The sequence below is a fragment of the Falco biarmicus genome, chromosome 3 (genome assembly GCF_023638135.1).
Source record: "Falco biarmicus isolate bFalBia1 chromosome 3, bFalBia1.pri, whole genome shotgun sequence".
Lineage (NCBI taxonomy): Eukaryota > Metazoa > Chordata > Aves > Falconiformes > Falconidae > Falco > Falco biarmicus.
In genome coordinates, this window is record NC_079290.1 from 84,194,315 (window position 1) to 84,209,479 (window position 15,165).

Below are 15,165 nucleotides of genomic sequence, written 5' to 3' on the forward strand. Positions count from 1 at the left end.
AGATCAGTTCATGATATCACAGTATTGAAAAGGAAATGCAAAGTAAATAAAAACCAGCCAGCACATACTGAATTTTAAATTTAGTCCTTTAAGCAAATTTAATGGCAGAAATAGGGTTCAAATTGATTTCCAACCATGGCTTCTGAGCTGTGATTTAAAGCCATATCTGTTCTTCCCCCTGCCCCCCATCTTAAATCAGACATCTCTCCCCACAGTGGGAACTTGGACTGGCTAAAACGCAGGCTCTCTCCTCCCCACACCTGGCAGCCACTGAATGCCACACACATTCCCCCTTCTTCAAATGCAGGCACTGTTTCCATAGCAGCGCCAGCCAACCCACTCCAAAATGGTCAGGGAGGGAGGGAGGCAAGAAGAACCACTGCCCCAGAAAAGCTCCCTCTCACCTCCCTGGACAAGGCACTGTGAGGCATCAGGAGCAGAAGCGAGCTGACTACACGGCCTGTGAGGGATGGAAGGACCAGGCAGCACCATGCAGCACAGAAACCTCCTTTGTGTCTGGTGAGAGCTGCTGTGATCCACACTGGCTGGAGTGCCCAGTTGTGCAGGTAAGCAGAAAGGTGCAGGTCTGTGATGGCCAGCAAGTGCTTGGCTCTCCCCTCCTCCCAGGGTCTCAGAGCACATTGCCTGCGATTCTCTGTCAGATGCATTTCTGGCTGCTCCCTGGTAAAGGAGATGTGGAGATGTACACCTGCCATGAATTGAAACAGCACGAGGGGACCTCATTTTTACTTCACAAATCACCAACACCAAACCTGTGGGTACCAAAGTCTTAACTGGATTTTTTAGCATCTCAGGACCACGTGTGTGTTGGGATTATTTTGTTACAGCCGTACGATTCCCACAGCTCAATGTCTCAGACACAGAAAGGAGATGAAATGTGACACTCCTGAGTGATTGTGGCTAGATGAAACAATGAGAGTTTGGAATTGCAATCCATGCTTGCACACCACACCAAAGACATGAAATTACTCGGCCACTTCCAACCCCCAACCTGCTCACAAACTGCAATGCGATCTACCAGCACCACACATAGGCTCGAACCATGCATGGCATGCGTCTGTACAGGATCACGGATGGGCTGAAGTTGGAAGGGACCTCTGGAGCTCATCTGGTCTAAACCCCTCGTTCAAGCAGGGCCACCTACAGCTGGTTGTCCAGGACCATGTCCAGACAGCTTCTGAATATCTCCATGGATGGAGGTGTCACAACCCCTTTGGGTAACCTGTGCCAGTGCTTGGTCACCCTCACAGTGAAAAAGCATTTCCTGATATTCAAGGGGAACCTCCTGTGTTTCAGTTTGTGCCCACTACTTCTGGTCCTGTCACTGGGCACCACGGAAAAGAGCCTGGCCCCCTCTTCTCTTCAAGTGTTTAGATAGGTTAATAAGATCACCTCGAGCCATCTCTTCTCCAGGCTGAACAGTCCCAGCTCTCTCAGCCTCTCTAGTCCCTTCATCAGCTTCGTGGCCCTTCACTGGGCACCCTCCAATGCATCCATATCTATATGGAACTGAGATGCCCTGAATTGGACCCAGGTGTGCTCCAGATGTTCCAGGTGTGGAATCACCAGCACTGACCAGAAGGGAAGGATCACCTCCCCTGACCTGCTGGTAACACTCCTCCCAAGGCAGCCCAGGATACCGGTGGCCGCCTTTGCCACAAGGGCATGTTTCTGGCTCCTGTTCAATTTGGCATCCACTAGGACCCCCAGGTTCTTTTCTGCAAAGCTGCTTGCCACCTGGGCGGCCCCCAGCATGTTCTGGTGCATGGGATTAGGGGGCATACCCCTGTCTGCAACTAGCATTACCAAGGTTATTGAGGCAAACACGTCATCCCTGAAGCATAAAAATTTTACTAGACAGTTGCCATGCACATAGTATTAGGTAACTTCCCGAGCCATTAGAATTACTCTCCCCCTTAGAATACCACTGCAGTGAAAGTGAGAATTTCTCAAGTGTTCTGACCAGTGTGAAAGGTATAATTTACTCCTTGCGTGCCTGAAGACTAGGAATGTCCATTTATATGAAAAGTTATATGGGAGAATATAATTTTCTGAATTGATCATGGATGCTTCATCTTGTTGAATCTTGCAAGATTCATTGCTGTCTGTTCACAGACACTCTCCAATTTCAGTAACAGCCTGTCCCATGCAAAACACTAACTCTCCCTACTCTGTTTGAGAAGCTACATTAGATATAGCCCCGAGAAGCCTCTTTGCTGAGTAAGCCTGGCTCTTTTGATTCAAACCTTTCGAGGAGAGTCTCAGCAGACTGGAATACACAAGTAACAGCAACAATTGCAATGCTAAAGAAAGTCTACTTAATTTTCTGGGCCTGTTTTGTTGTCTATTCCTTGTGTGGTTTAGATTATCCAACCACTTGACAAGCAAAATGTGACATCAAACTGATTACTTAGCAAGTGCTGGAAACTTCAAATTTCCTCTTTGGCTTAAAAAACAAGAGAACATATTTAGTGTAGGAAAGTCAGATTTTTAAGCCAAATTTCACCTAAAGTTAAGTTTTCTTATTTTTGTCTTACATTCCCAATCCTACAGCTTGATTTCTATTGGGTAAGGACCGGGTTTTGATATTACATGCCTGGCAAAGTGTGTATCATTTCCAAAAGCAGTCACTGGAATTAGAATGAAAGAAATGATTTAATGAGATGCACCAACTGTAGTCACTCTATTTCATTTCCTCCAACAAGTGACTGCATTGACCAAGAGAGACGTTTCTCTGGCTCATGTCCATGGCAGAGCAAAGTCAGAAAAAGAAAGACAGAGAGAAAGAAATACAGCATTCCCTCCTTTGAATACATTCGTTAAAAGTGGGCAGAGACCTTTCAATAATTTTTGGGATTTCTTTGACAGCATCATTGGAATTTGAAGTGTCTCTAACCACTTTTGACATTATTTTTTTGGAAAAGATAACCTCTCCACAACAGTGCAATACCACTTAATGTGGATTTTTAAAATCTAACCCTTATAAAACTTCAGATCCATTCCCTTTAAGCAGCTTTGTATCTCCACACTGCAAACAGTTTCTACCTTTTGTTCTTCCAGTTTGTGTTTGACACAGGAGAGAGGTAGGGAACCCTTTCAGACTCAGTACTACCACAAGCATAAGGCACTGTCTCTACAGCCAAGAGGCAGCCTGGAAAATTAAAACCAACCCTAATGCTGTTATGAAGTTTGGCAGCTTGATTATTGTCAGGACTGGACAGAGGGGAGCATAACCTCCTGGAGTTGTGCTGAAGCGGATACCAATTATTTTTTCTTCCCCAGGATTTTAATTGCCTTCCCTGAATTTAGAGAGCACATCTCCCAACCGAGTGAAACAGGCACTGTACCTGCTAGTCAGTTTACAGACAGTTTTATACACATCACTGCTACCTCGCTCATCTGTCTGTATCTTGGGAGGAGAGGATGACAAGTATCGCCGTAGCAACTGAGTAGACATGGCTCTGGATACAGGACTTAAGGCAAATAACTTGCAACTATGTTTTGCCTAAAAAAAGCCCAACCAAAAACAAAACCCCAAAACAGTTAGAATCTCTACTAAAATGGAGGCTACAATATTATTTAAAGTGAAACAAACCTGAGCCTGAGAAGCAATCATGTGAGAAATAACACTGAAAATAATGGTTAAAACAACAAGAACTACATGACCTAAATTATAATTTTAAACATATAGAAATGGGAAAGATTTGGATAACTCTGATACCATGACATTGTAACTACTGAAAATGTTAACTTTTTAATGACAACCACTATATGCAAATGATCTAATTACAAACGTCAACACACAATGCCTTGTTGAAAAACAGGGGGAATTGTTTTGAGCAGCTTAAGAAGAAGAAAAAATTGCACTTTGAAAATATTACTATGTATATGGAATAATGAGGCCTTATAATAGATGCTGGATCTTATTTACTAAAATTTTGCAGTTTGATTCAGATGTTAATTTCATGCTGCATTAAATGAATAACAGATAAAACCCCAAAATTACAGTTTGATACATTTTTTAATTAATCTTGCAAAGCACTGAATCTAAATTTGCAAGCAGTGATGATTTAGAATTTTAAAGAGTTCTAGTAGTGGAAATGAAGAGAGAAGAGACTGGAACAGATAACAGACAGGGGATGCTCTATCCATATCTGCATACTGACAACAGTACCTTCTGACTACAGGACAGCTGGATTCACCACCAGTTTCTTTCATGCATATATGGACCTGAAGAACAACGACTCACAATTTAACAATCTGACTAAATATTTTTAATTATTGATGTATTTTAATATTCTATTGATCAAGTTTAGCCCACGTTCCATTTCAGAATTGACTGTACTCCAGGGACACACAGTAGAAAACCAAATGCAAAAATCGTTCAGTTCAATAAATCTAGAGACATTTTGTATTTTTTTTAAGGGTGAAGTTTGAAAAGTGTGTAATGTATCTTCTTTCTGTCTGGGAAGGTCTGAAGTCTCACTGTGGTTTTGACATGTAGCAGGTTATTCTTGCAAAGCAATTCATCCCGCTGTAGACAAACCTAACACTCAAATATGTTTTGAAAGAAAGATTTTTATTTTTTAAAAAAAAAAAGTAATTCTGCAGCTAAGACACTGCAAAACATGGCTGCTATAACAGGTGAACCATTTTGTAGGATTAGCAGCCTACAATAAAATCCTTCTCTGTAACAAACCACAACGTGAAAGTAGATAAACTCCATTAGAGTGAATTTAAGTACATGTAACCATGTAGACAGAATAAGCCAAACATCTGCCCATGTTTTTTTTCTGTACTTTGTTGATGTTGCTGTCATCTGGACACATTACCCACATGTCCCCTGAAACCATGCATTGCAATTTCCATCAGCTGGTATTACACCTGCTGAAGAGGGCAGAACCGATCGATTACAGCTTCTCCTGCTGTTGAGCTCAGCCAACAAGCTGTTCATGAATCCTGCAGATGTTTTGGTAAACTGGGCCAAACTGATTTTTTTTTAAAAAAAAAAAATCAGTTTCCTACCCAATTAAAAAATAAATAAATAAAAGCTACTGGTTTTCCAGTTACACTGTGCCTTACTGATGTATGTTTCAAAACTTCAACTGAGATGAGCATGAGGTAAATGACAAAAATCATAATGAATAATAATTCCGTAATATATATAGAAAATATATTATGTCATGACAGAAAGGTGTCCTGAAGCAAAAAGGACAGTGCTAGCAAACAATAATGATGGGGCTCCCATCCGCAGGAACGTTTTCAATCCCTTCACAATGTACAGATTTTATTTTTCCAAATTTCTTTCCAAGGTATATTGTTTTTTAGATGACATAGCATGTTTTTGGTTTGTTTGATTGGTTTGGGGTTTTTTGCTAAACCTACGCTGTCATTCAAAAAAAAGATTAATCAGAAAAAGCAAAGTCCCAGGTCTGACTGTCTCAAATCTGCACTTAATTTCTCCTACCAGATAACCAAATGACTAATTATTCTTTTAAGGCATTCCATGAATATTAAAAATACAAGTTTAAGGGAAGGAAAGAGAGAAACTTGCATAAGTAGGTTGTGTTTAGAGCTTGGAGAACCTGCTTACATCCAAATAGGATTTCCACTGATTTTATGAGCAGCATTTCTGTTTTTCAAGAGCCAGTATTAATTAAAACTTAGGTTCAGTTTGTTTCCCATCATAGAAATGTAAATACAGGGCCAGGAGGCCCTGGCAGGACAAAAGGTTTAACCATAAAGACTTTTAGGGTTTGTCCAAATGGATATCCAGAGTCTGTTTGGAGATCACAGCCTATCAGGCAGTTTCTTTGCATGCTCTATCTTGCAGCCATGCCACAGCCACCCCTATGGTACAACCTATTAACAGAAGTTAATTCTAGAAACCAACATTTGGACACCTTGCCTTTACATCAAGCTCCTTTCCATTTTGAGGCAGTATAACACTGATGCCAAAGAACTAAAAGTAAGAACAGGAAACAGTGAAGATCATTGCTGCCAACCATTCTGAGCTGAAGCCGTACAGTAGCCTCATGATTTCTGAGCACGCTACAGAAAGAAGCAGGGTAAAGGCATACTGACATTCAAATAATGTCATAGGAGATTTTAAGGACTCAAAACATCAATTGGTAACAGCCCACTAGTAGTGGAATTCAATAATATCTGAAATACGAAAAAACAAATCATGTTTTGTGTGAAAAAAGCTCAGAAATCAGAAATATACAAAACCCACTTTAATTTGCATGCATATATAGACAAATAAAGCCTCAGTCATTTAGGTGAATGCAGGTACTATTTGTGTATGTGCTTCTGTTCAGGAGCAAGTGAGTCCACTTATCTCAAATATTGCATTTACCACAGCTAAATGTGCAATTTCTAAGCACTTCAATGACTAAAAAAGGAACATCGAATTTAGGTAGAAAACTTCTGCTTTTAGATGAGCTCAAGCAATTCCTAATGAAAAACATTCCATATGGTGTGATACGTAGTATCAGATAAAGAGAATGACACCCCTAAGTTGGAGCAGCCTTGGAGAACTTGGCAAGCCTTGTCCATAGCAGGACAGGATGGCAACACTGCAGAAGTTTAAGAGAAGAGAAAGTTGAGCAAAACTGCCTGAATCATTGCCACACTTGGTTACTCCCAATGCAACAAACTTTATTCCTGGGAAAAAAAAACCAAAAACCAAACAAACAAAAAAAAACCCCAACCCACCACACCAAAATGACAGCAAAATCAAAGAAACATTATGTTTCTGAAAGCTGCACAAGCCACAGAAGACAACTCTCAGACTCAGGAGACCCAATGGAAGTAAGGCCACCCTGCAGCCTGCCAGAACAGCCACCCCCCCAACTGCCTGAGACTTGCTCAATGGTCTCATCAAGCATGGAAACAATTTAAATATGAGAGAACACTTCAACCACCTCAGCGTGATTTAAGACGGCTGCCCTAAGGATAGGTTTGTGCTTGTATGGTATAGTGGACACATATCCCTGACTCGACTTGCTGTCTTTTGTTATGGATTATGATAACGACTGACCATTTCCTTGTCAGTCCTGTATTTTTGAACCAAAACACGGGCTGCATATACCCAAATGCTTGAGAACAAATGCAAAAATCTGTACAGCATCCTCTTCAGCATGCCCTCCTGGTATCCTTAGAATGCTTTTACTGACCTGTAACTTACATATGCTACGCTGGAGGCAGCCACTCAGCACTCCAAGGGCTAGATCTAGCCTGCAAGGTAATCTCACCTGGCTTCCAGAAGTGCTGGCTGCTTAGCAGACTAACAAAACCTGTCAAGTTGCTTCTGCATTTGTCATTTCTAGAAAGGTGAAGAAGTGCAAACCCAAGTCAGGGAGGTCAAGATTTTTTTAGCTCAGATGCTGCACCGTACAAACTCGCTCACTAGTCTGGTACCTGAACATCCAGGTAGTAACAGAGATGGCCCCAAGTTGCACTATAAACCGACCATTCCTGTCCTCTGCTGTTGTGAGCACTTGCAAGTGATAGGTGGCTGCTTTGTAACTTACTTGTCTACATACTGTAACTACAGCTTATGGTCTAAAACATGTACAATTTGCTACTATTTAAAACAATAAGCATCTTATCTTATGAAGCACTACCATTTCTGTCTTAATGCATGCATCTACAGGAAAATGGATGACAAAGGAGCCATAGCCGAAGTTATTCCAACTGTTTTTCCTCAAACATCACCAAGCACATTCACATGACTGAGATGCGTTGTGTCTTTCCAGACGGTATAAATATATATTTGTATACTTGGCAGACTTTTGGTGTTTCCAAAAGATTAGAACAGGTGACATTTTCTGCAAAGAGAGAAATTCACACATGTAACAGATGTGCTCTGAAGTAGCACTGTTGTGTTTGTACGCAAGTTATCATGTGTATAAACTGACAATTTAAAAAAAAATAAAAAATCCTGCTATGACAGGCTAAAGACGACAGCCTAAAGATACAAGTTTCAGGAAAATGTTATCACAAGAGCTTATCCATGAAAGCAAATCCTGTAACTTTTAAGGAATGTTTTCCAGTAATCCTCCAAATAGTTCATTGTCATAGCCCAGAGGAAAAAGATTAACTTTTCCCCATTCTGTTGACCTACTTCATTTCAGTGGAACCTACTACTGAGATGTATCCAAAGACACTGGATAGGTGCTTTGGGTCTCATTAAACGTGTGATGGATCTGTAACCCTTCCTGATTACATCTTTCCTTAAGACTGTCTACGCTCTGTTAAAATAAGAACAGCCTTCTCCTTTGGTTGGAAGTATCAACATCTGAGCTAGATGTCCAAATGAAAAACGTGCCCCCAGCATCTTTTAAGAATTTGTGTGTCATTTTCACCTTCCCCTTCCCTCCCTCACTGAAGTTGTGACTTTGCTTTAGGATTCTAGCACAGAGCTACAGCTACAAAGCAAATGAAGTTCTGGCATACACAGTCAAATGAAAGGGATAGTTTGGCACCTCAGAACGTATGAACACACGTCTAATTTACATCTAATTTAAATCCTCAGCATACCAAAGTTATTTAGAATATATGCCAGTCAGCTCCTACAACACTAGAAACAAATTATTTATTATGTGCTATGCAGGTTCATTATATTGATTTAAAACTAATTTTAAGACATACTTTAAATTATTATTAAACAGTGAAAATAACACAGATTGTCAAAGGTACTGTGAAAATAACAGTTTTTTAGGAATGTTGTGTAAAACATCACTCTTCAAAGACAGGCAACTTGTGCAATGAACACTGGGAGAGCACACAGATCCAGCATGATCTAGATGAAGTTCCTATTTAAATGCAGAGCTAATGTTGATATTCTTTATGTAATTCTGCACTGTATGTATATATACATGGACTTTTAAACAATTGCAGAAGCTTACTTAAGAGGGACAGTAACACTTGAAAAATCTGTTTACAGGAACACTACAAAAAAGTAAATTTTATTGGTGGTAAATATTTGTTAGCAATAAAGTACATAGCATACCTAGTGCAACTGCAAAATTATAGCTGAAAAGCTAACAGAGTAGTAGTTACTTCATCTACATAACAAAACTAGAGCACCAGTCTTTAAAAGGCCCTAAACCCATGGATTGTCAGCACAACAGTGAATACAGCTATCCATACTGACGGGACATCGGAGGTATACCCTCATCTCCCCTAAAAAAGGACAAGAGAAATAGCTAAAGCCAAAGTCCTAAGACAAAAATGAATGAGAAATCTATATACTCTATTACGTTATTGCTGAAGAAAATTCCCAACCTCTGTAACTACAGCTTCAATACAGTTCATATTTTGGCAGTGAATACACAGTCTCTCTTACAGAAGCTCTATAATTTCCAATGAAAATTACGCAGCACTGGTACACCGAAGCATATAGGCTTAAAGTGAACTGAGGCAGAAAAGAATTAAGAAGGAAGTAAGATTAATGCAAGGGTTACTCAATACTCATACGTAGTATTAATCTTGTGTGAAAACAATTATATTAAAATAAAACTGCTCTAAATTATTTTCTGTATGTTTGTTCAATTAATAGTTTTGGGAAAGCAAGCTATTCATCTCATCCTAGCACCACTATATTATTTACTGGGAATTACTTTTTAGGCACCCGTGCCTGGTAAAAATTAAACCAAAAATATTACGGTGTGTGAAGCTTTACGAATGTCAAGCACTTGCCCTTCCAGTCCAATATCTTATCTTATGACTGTTTAGAAGGGAACAAATATAACCAGGATGCTATACAATTATTTATGAAAGCTCAAGGGCTTTTGCAGTTTATATTTTTTTTCCCTCTTTTAATTACATCATTCTGAGTTAATAATTTAAAACACAATTCAAGCAGATAAAGCTAGTGACATTTCAGCTCCTCCATAGAATATGCCTGTATGTGGCTTGGTTTACTATGTCTGAAGTTACTTAAAGTAGTTGTGTAACTATTTCAGCAAAAGAACACCACCACCTATGAATTCTGGAAGCTCTGGTAAGTCTCTTCCACAACTACAAAATGTACCATAAAACAACCCAGCACATACCTCCTCTAAGTAAGCCAAGTTCCACTAAATTCAGTAGATTGTGGTATCTCATTTTAAACCATCTCATAACTTGTTCCAGCTTTTACTGAATATCATTGATTCAACTAGAAAAAGAAAAAAATTCTAAAATAATAGAGACAAATCACTAAAAATAATTCCTCTGACTCAGCAGCCACAAACTTTCCTCCCTAATGGCGCTGAATTTCCTATGAGAACTGAGGACCAGTTCTCTCCCCAGCTAATGGCTGGAGCTGGGCTGACAGTATTTTGAAGGACTCAGGAATAAGTCTTTACCCTTGTGACTGACTAACAGTTAGGGGGGGAAATTATTCAAAAAGAGTCATAGCCTAGGAATATAGGGCTGTACACACATAATGGCTTTGAATGTCAGGGTAAGACAGACAATGAAAAATAGCAGAGCCACTGCGCAGGGCGGGCTAGAGAAAAGGAGCACAGCCCAGGCACAAAGATGAGAACTTGTTCCACACAAAGCGGACGTTAAAGCCATTCCCATGCTTGACTCAGCCTGAAATTTGGCTATTAAGTCTTTAGCACAACCAAAGCCATTTGGGAGAATCAGCTGTGGAGCCAAAAGAAATCTAATCTGAAATCAGGGCAAGGCGGATGCATAACACTGTAACCATGAAGAAAAGAAAAAGAAAAAAGACGACAAAAATATCAGTGTTTGTTGGTTGTTGTTTTTTGTTTGTTTAAAATCTCTGCTAGCAGATTTTTTATTTTAATTCTTTGTTTTTATTTATTTACAATCATCTCTAGTAGAAGAAAAAATTTCAAGGTTTTACAATTTAGAGGTTTCTAGCAACAGGCTGAATTTTCTATTGTTTAAAGGCCAGTTTGTGAGAACTAACAGTTTCAACAGCCTAAAAGGTAAAAGCATTAGAAGGTTCATGCTAAACTGGGCCCAGTAATAAAATACTGACCCTTCTGAAGATAAGCCATTAAAATAACAGGAAAAAAACCTGCAAGTGTTTATCACCTCTTCACTTTTAAGTTATCTACATTTTAGTCAACAGCACCCCTCTGATATTATCAATGATGGATTAATCTTAATCCTCTATGCATGAGAATTTATATCAGGTTTGTTTTGGCATGTCCCTTTCGCATGTTCAAAAAATCTGGCACTTAAGGGAAGTTGAAAGAGTTGGAAACACAGAAAAGAAAAGCCAGTACTGGACCAAGTCAGCTCACATAAAAAAATCAAAATAGAACTTTTACTGTAGAAATAAGTTTTAAAAATAAATTCACTCAAAAAAAGAAAAAAAAAAAAAAAAAAAAAAGGACTGAAAGGTCAAGCAGCAGAGGCTAACTCAACCATATTAGACTTCAGATTCACGACCAATCCCAATCGTGCGGTGGTTTCACAAAATAGAAATGAGCCACTGCACAACCAAGCCCATAATGAAGATGCTGGAACTTCCTGCTTAGTCTGCTAGGACATGCTGCAGGCTAGGCAAACAGTCTACCTTTTTCTCACCACAGCAGCCAACATCATCTTTGAGCCACTGTTCATGCAAGTCTAGCAAGAAATGGGTACGTGTTTCTAGCTGAAATAGCCCTGTGCATACGCCAGAATGACAGCGAGACTGTATATACATAAGGCAAAGGCATCTGCCCTCAGTTTTCAAATGAACTATTTGCTACCACTCCAGGTGTAGATATCCTTACACAACACTTGTACAACCCTAAAAGAATGGTAATAATGAGTATTAATTTGTTTATTAAACAATCAAAATATCTTAACATATAGTGCACACATACTAAGTGATAATACTATTCAGAAGAATGCAAGCTTTCCTTTAAACAGAAATTAGCTGTATTCATCACTACCAGGAAAACTGAGGCCACAACTAGAAAAAAGACCCCAAACACAATGACATCTGCCTGCGTGCCTGTTCGTCACCGAACAATTTAATGTTATAACTCGACAGTTCAAAAAGATACTGTTTCTCTGCCTACAGTTTTAGCAGAAACTGTCAAGAAATGCTTACTGCGTTTGTAAAACTCAGTAAGAGTTTTAAAGCCTTTCCTAACCCCGGAGGGAGCAGTCTCCCTACGCAGCTTGTCTGACAACTTCTACAGCTCTGAAAGTTTTCTGGCTTCAACATGTTTCTAGTCCACTAAGAATAAAACTTTTAGAATTGGTCTAAATACAAATTATACACAACTGTTATAATTCCCAGGTAATATACTAAATAAATAGGCATTTTTCTTACGAACTCCAAAGGTCTGATTTGTTCCACCACACTGCCACAAAATCAAGGACCTCTGCTGAATAACTCTGCCATACACACTGTTATTAGAAGGTGTTAGACACAGGGTGTGTTAAGGACAGCCTTACTTCAATGGACATATCCTTGTGTTTCCAACTACTTTTTCTTCCAGGTTCTTCAAACTGCACAATTTCGTAGTACTCCAGATTGACAGAGATGTGTTTCATGTATTCACGGCTGGGAGGACGAAGTCCCTGCTTTGTCAAGTTAGCTTTTTCAAAAGCCAATTCATAGAATAGTTGTTCCAAGAATGTCATAAAAAGGTCTTGACCTCTGGCAGAAACTATTTGTAACAGCATGAATCCCATGCTAAAAGTTTTCTGAGAGGATCTCCCTGGATGTCAAAAAGAACTATTTTAAATCTTTCATTATTTCTACTAAAGTAAATAAATAAAACCAAGAAACACACACACCCCGACACCACCACCACTCAAAAAAACCCCCACAATACCTGTTTTCATATACCAGACTTAAATGTAAGGATAGTAGCTTCCATCAAATGCCTTCTCCACTCTGCCACCTGAATGGCCTGCCCAGTGCCAGCATTTCAAATCTAGAGCATGCAGTTAAATCAGGGCTTACAATTTTCTGTTACCTCTGCCTTTACTCATAGGTTAAAACCAGTCCTTAATAAGTACCGATACATGTACAACAGTTTGTATACATGTGTATTTGTATACATGCACACACACAAATGTAGTATGTGTTAGTATCACCCATTGTATGGAAGGCCGCTTAAAACACGAAGAGAATTTCTACTTTAAGTATCATGGTACAGAAACAGGTGTGTCAAGACTTTCTGCTTTAGTAGGTTATTGGGATGACTTTTTACCAGTGACAGAAAGCTGCTTTACCATATTATTCTGTCAGTCACTTTAGGATTCAACAGCTAGAAGACTGAATATGTGCTTTGGTTGTTTGGGTTTTTTTTTCAGAAAAAGTAGAAGAAAGAATAAATTCTACCTTCTGCTTACAATTACTTCAGTGAAAGAATGCCTAAGCTACTGAACATTACTAGTTAGTATATAAACAACTATTACCCGTTTAACAAAATCACTGAAGTAATTCCAACTTTGCCTTGAACTTCCAAAAAGCAAGATGTACACGTATGGTCGAATTAGTTCAGTTACTCAGAAGTCACTGGAGTAATACCAAAGATAGATTTGGCCCATTATCTACCTGCACAGCACAAATGAATAATGCAAATTTGTATGCAAAGGACCATGAAGTATCTTGGCTTAGCAGTGCATTTAAAATGTATCACTAACTTTCAGCTTCTTGAAATATTTATCAACCACAGGAGGTTCCACCCAGAGCACACTCTATTAGGGACTCACTGATTATTTATTTTTTTTTTTTTTCTACACCTGACTCAGAGGACTTTAAAAAACGAGACTGGAATTAACTGCTAAAACAACTTCAGATACTGTTCTGTCACCACAGGCTTCACGAGCCTCTTCCTAACTGTTTGTAAGTCTCTTCCATGTTCCTCCCACAGCCAAGACTAATTGGGGTCTTTACACAGCCCACCTCGAAGGGGATAAGAGGAAGGTAAGAAATTTCTGGACACTTGACTTCAGAAGCCAGTAAAATTAAATTGCATGCCATTAGAAAGCTACAGAAAGAATCCTCATTAACAAGCATGCTTTAAGACACCACAGTCACCTCAGAAGTATCACATAACAAGCTAAGCTGTCCTATTAAAATCAGTCTCATGGTACACGCTAGTTAACATGATTAGTTGGATCAACTAGGAACAAGCTTGAATCAATCACACAAAGCATTTAAACTACTGAGTGCCAGCCAAACATTAGTTTTACTAAACTCTTTTTTAAAAATAAAATTAGTTCCTAACCTTGAAGTAATTAAAACAGTTTTATTGGTCTGTTAAAGGCCAGAACATCTGAAGTAAGATTTTTTTTTTCATCCTAAATACTCTGGAATAAACAAACAAAAAAACAACAAACCCAAACTATAAAAAAGCCTTTAGTTTAAGATTGAGCAGTTAAACTGGTTTCATCTAGAAAATCTTTTGTTTCCAATTTTCACTAATAAAAACTAACAGTTATGGTTATATCAGAAGATAATTCCCTGATTCATTATGCACTTCAGGAGGGTACATGCTTATTCATCTAACTGACAAATGCAATCACCTAGTAAACAGTATTAATCCACAATACATATTCCTGCGGTGTCTTGAGTCAGGAATAAATAAAACCTATCTGCTCTAAAACCCTTCCTCCCCCCCCCCCCCATCCCCTTTTTTTTTTTTAGGAAGTACTAGACACAGAGGGTGTGCGTGTGTGTTTTACATTTTAGATATTTCACTTTAATTCAAACAAGTAAATAAAATGTTACTTTAACAGGCATACAGATCTGTTTTGGAAAACACTGTTGGGACTTTTACACATAACTGACCTCCACATTAATTTATTTAATCCCTTGAACAGTCGGTCACATTTCCATGGGACCTGAGCAGCACCGGATGAAACTAGAAGGTCATAACCATGCATCACTTTCACTAATCTTCTATAATGAATTTCAAATTAGCTGAACCATTACGAAAAAAAAAAAAAAATCTACCTGAAAAGCTTAGTAAAGACTTAAATGTTAAACATAGGCAAAACCCATTCTCACCTATTGAAGATTCTACTCTAAAAAAAATACCACTACAGTTGAATACATAGTATTTCTCAAGAACACTTTCTAGGGTAAAAGTACAAAGCAACAGGTCTGGAAGCTCAAAGCATGCATCTACAAAAATACATTTTTGCACAAGGAAGATGAGCCTG

At 38.9% G+C, this 15,165-nt stretch overlaps 1 protein-coding gene across 7 annotated transcripts in view; it reads right to left on the reverse strand.

Moving 5' to 3' along the window:
- Window positions 1-15,165, reverse strand: part of CTNND2 (catenin delta 2) — a 681,093-nt gene that overhangs the window by 437,217 nt on the left and 228,711 nt on the right. The window lies entirely within an intron of this gene.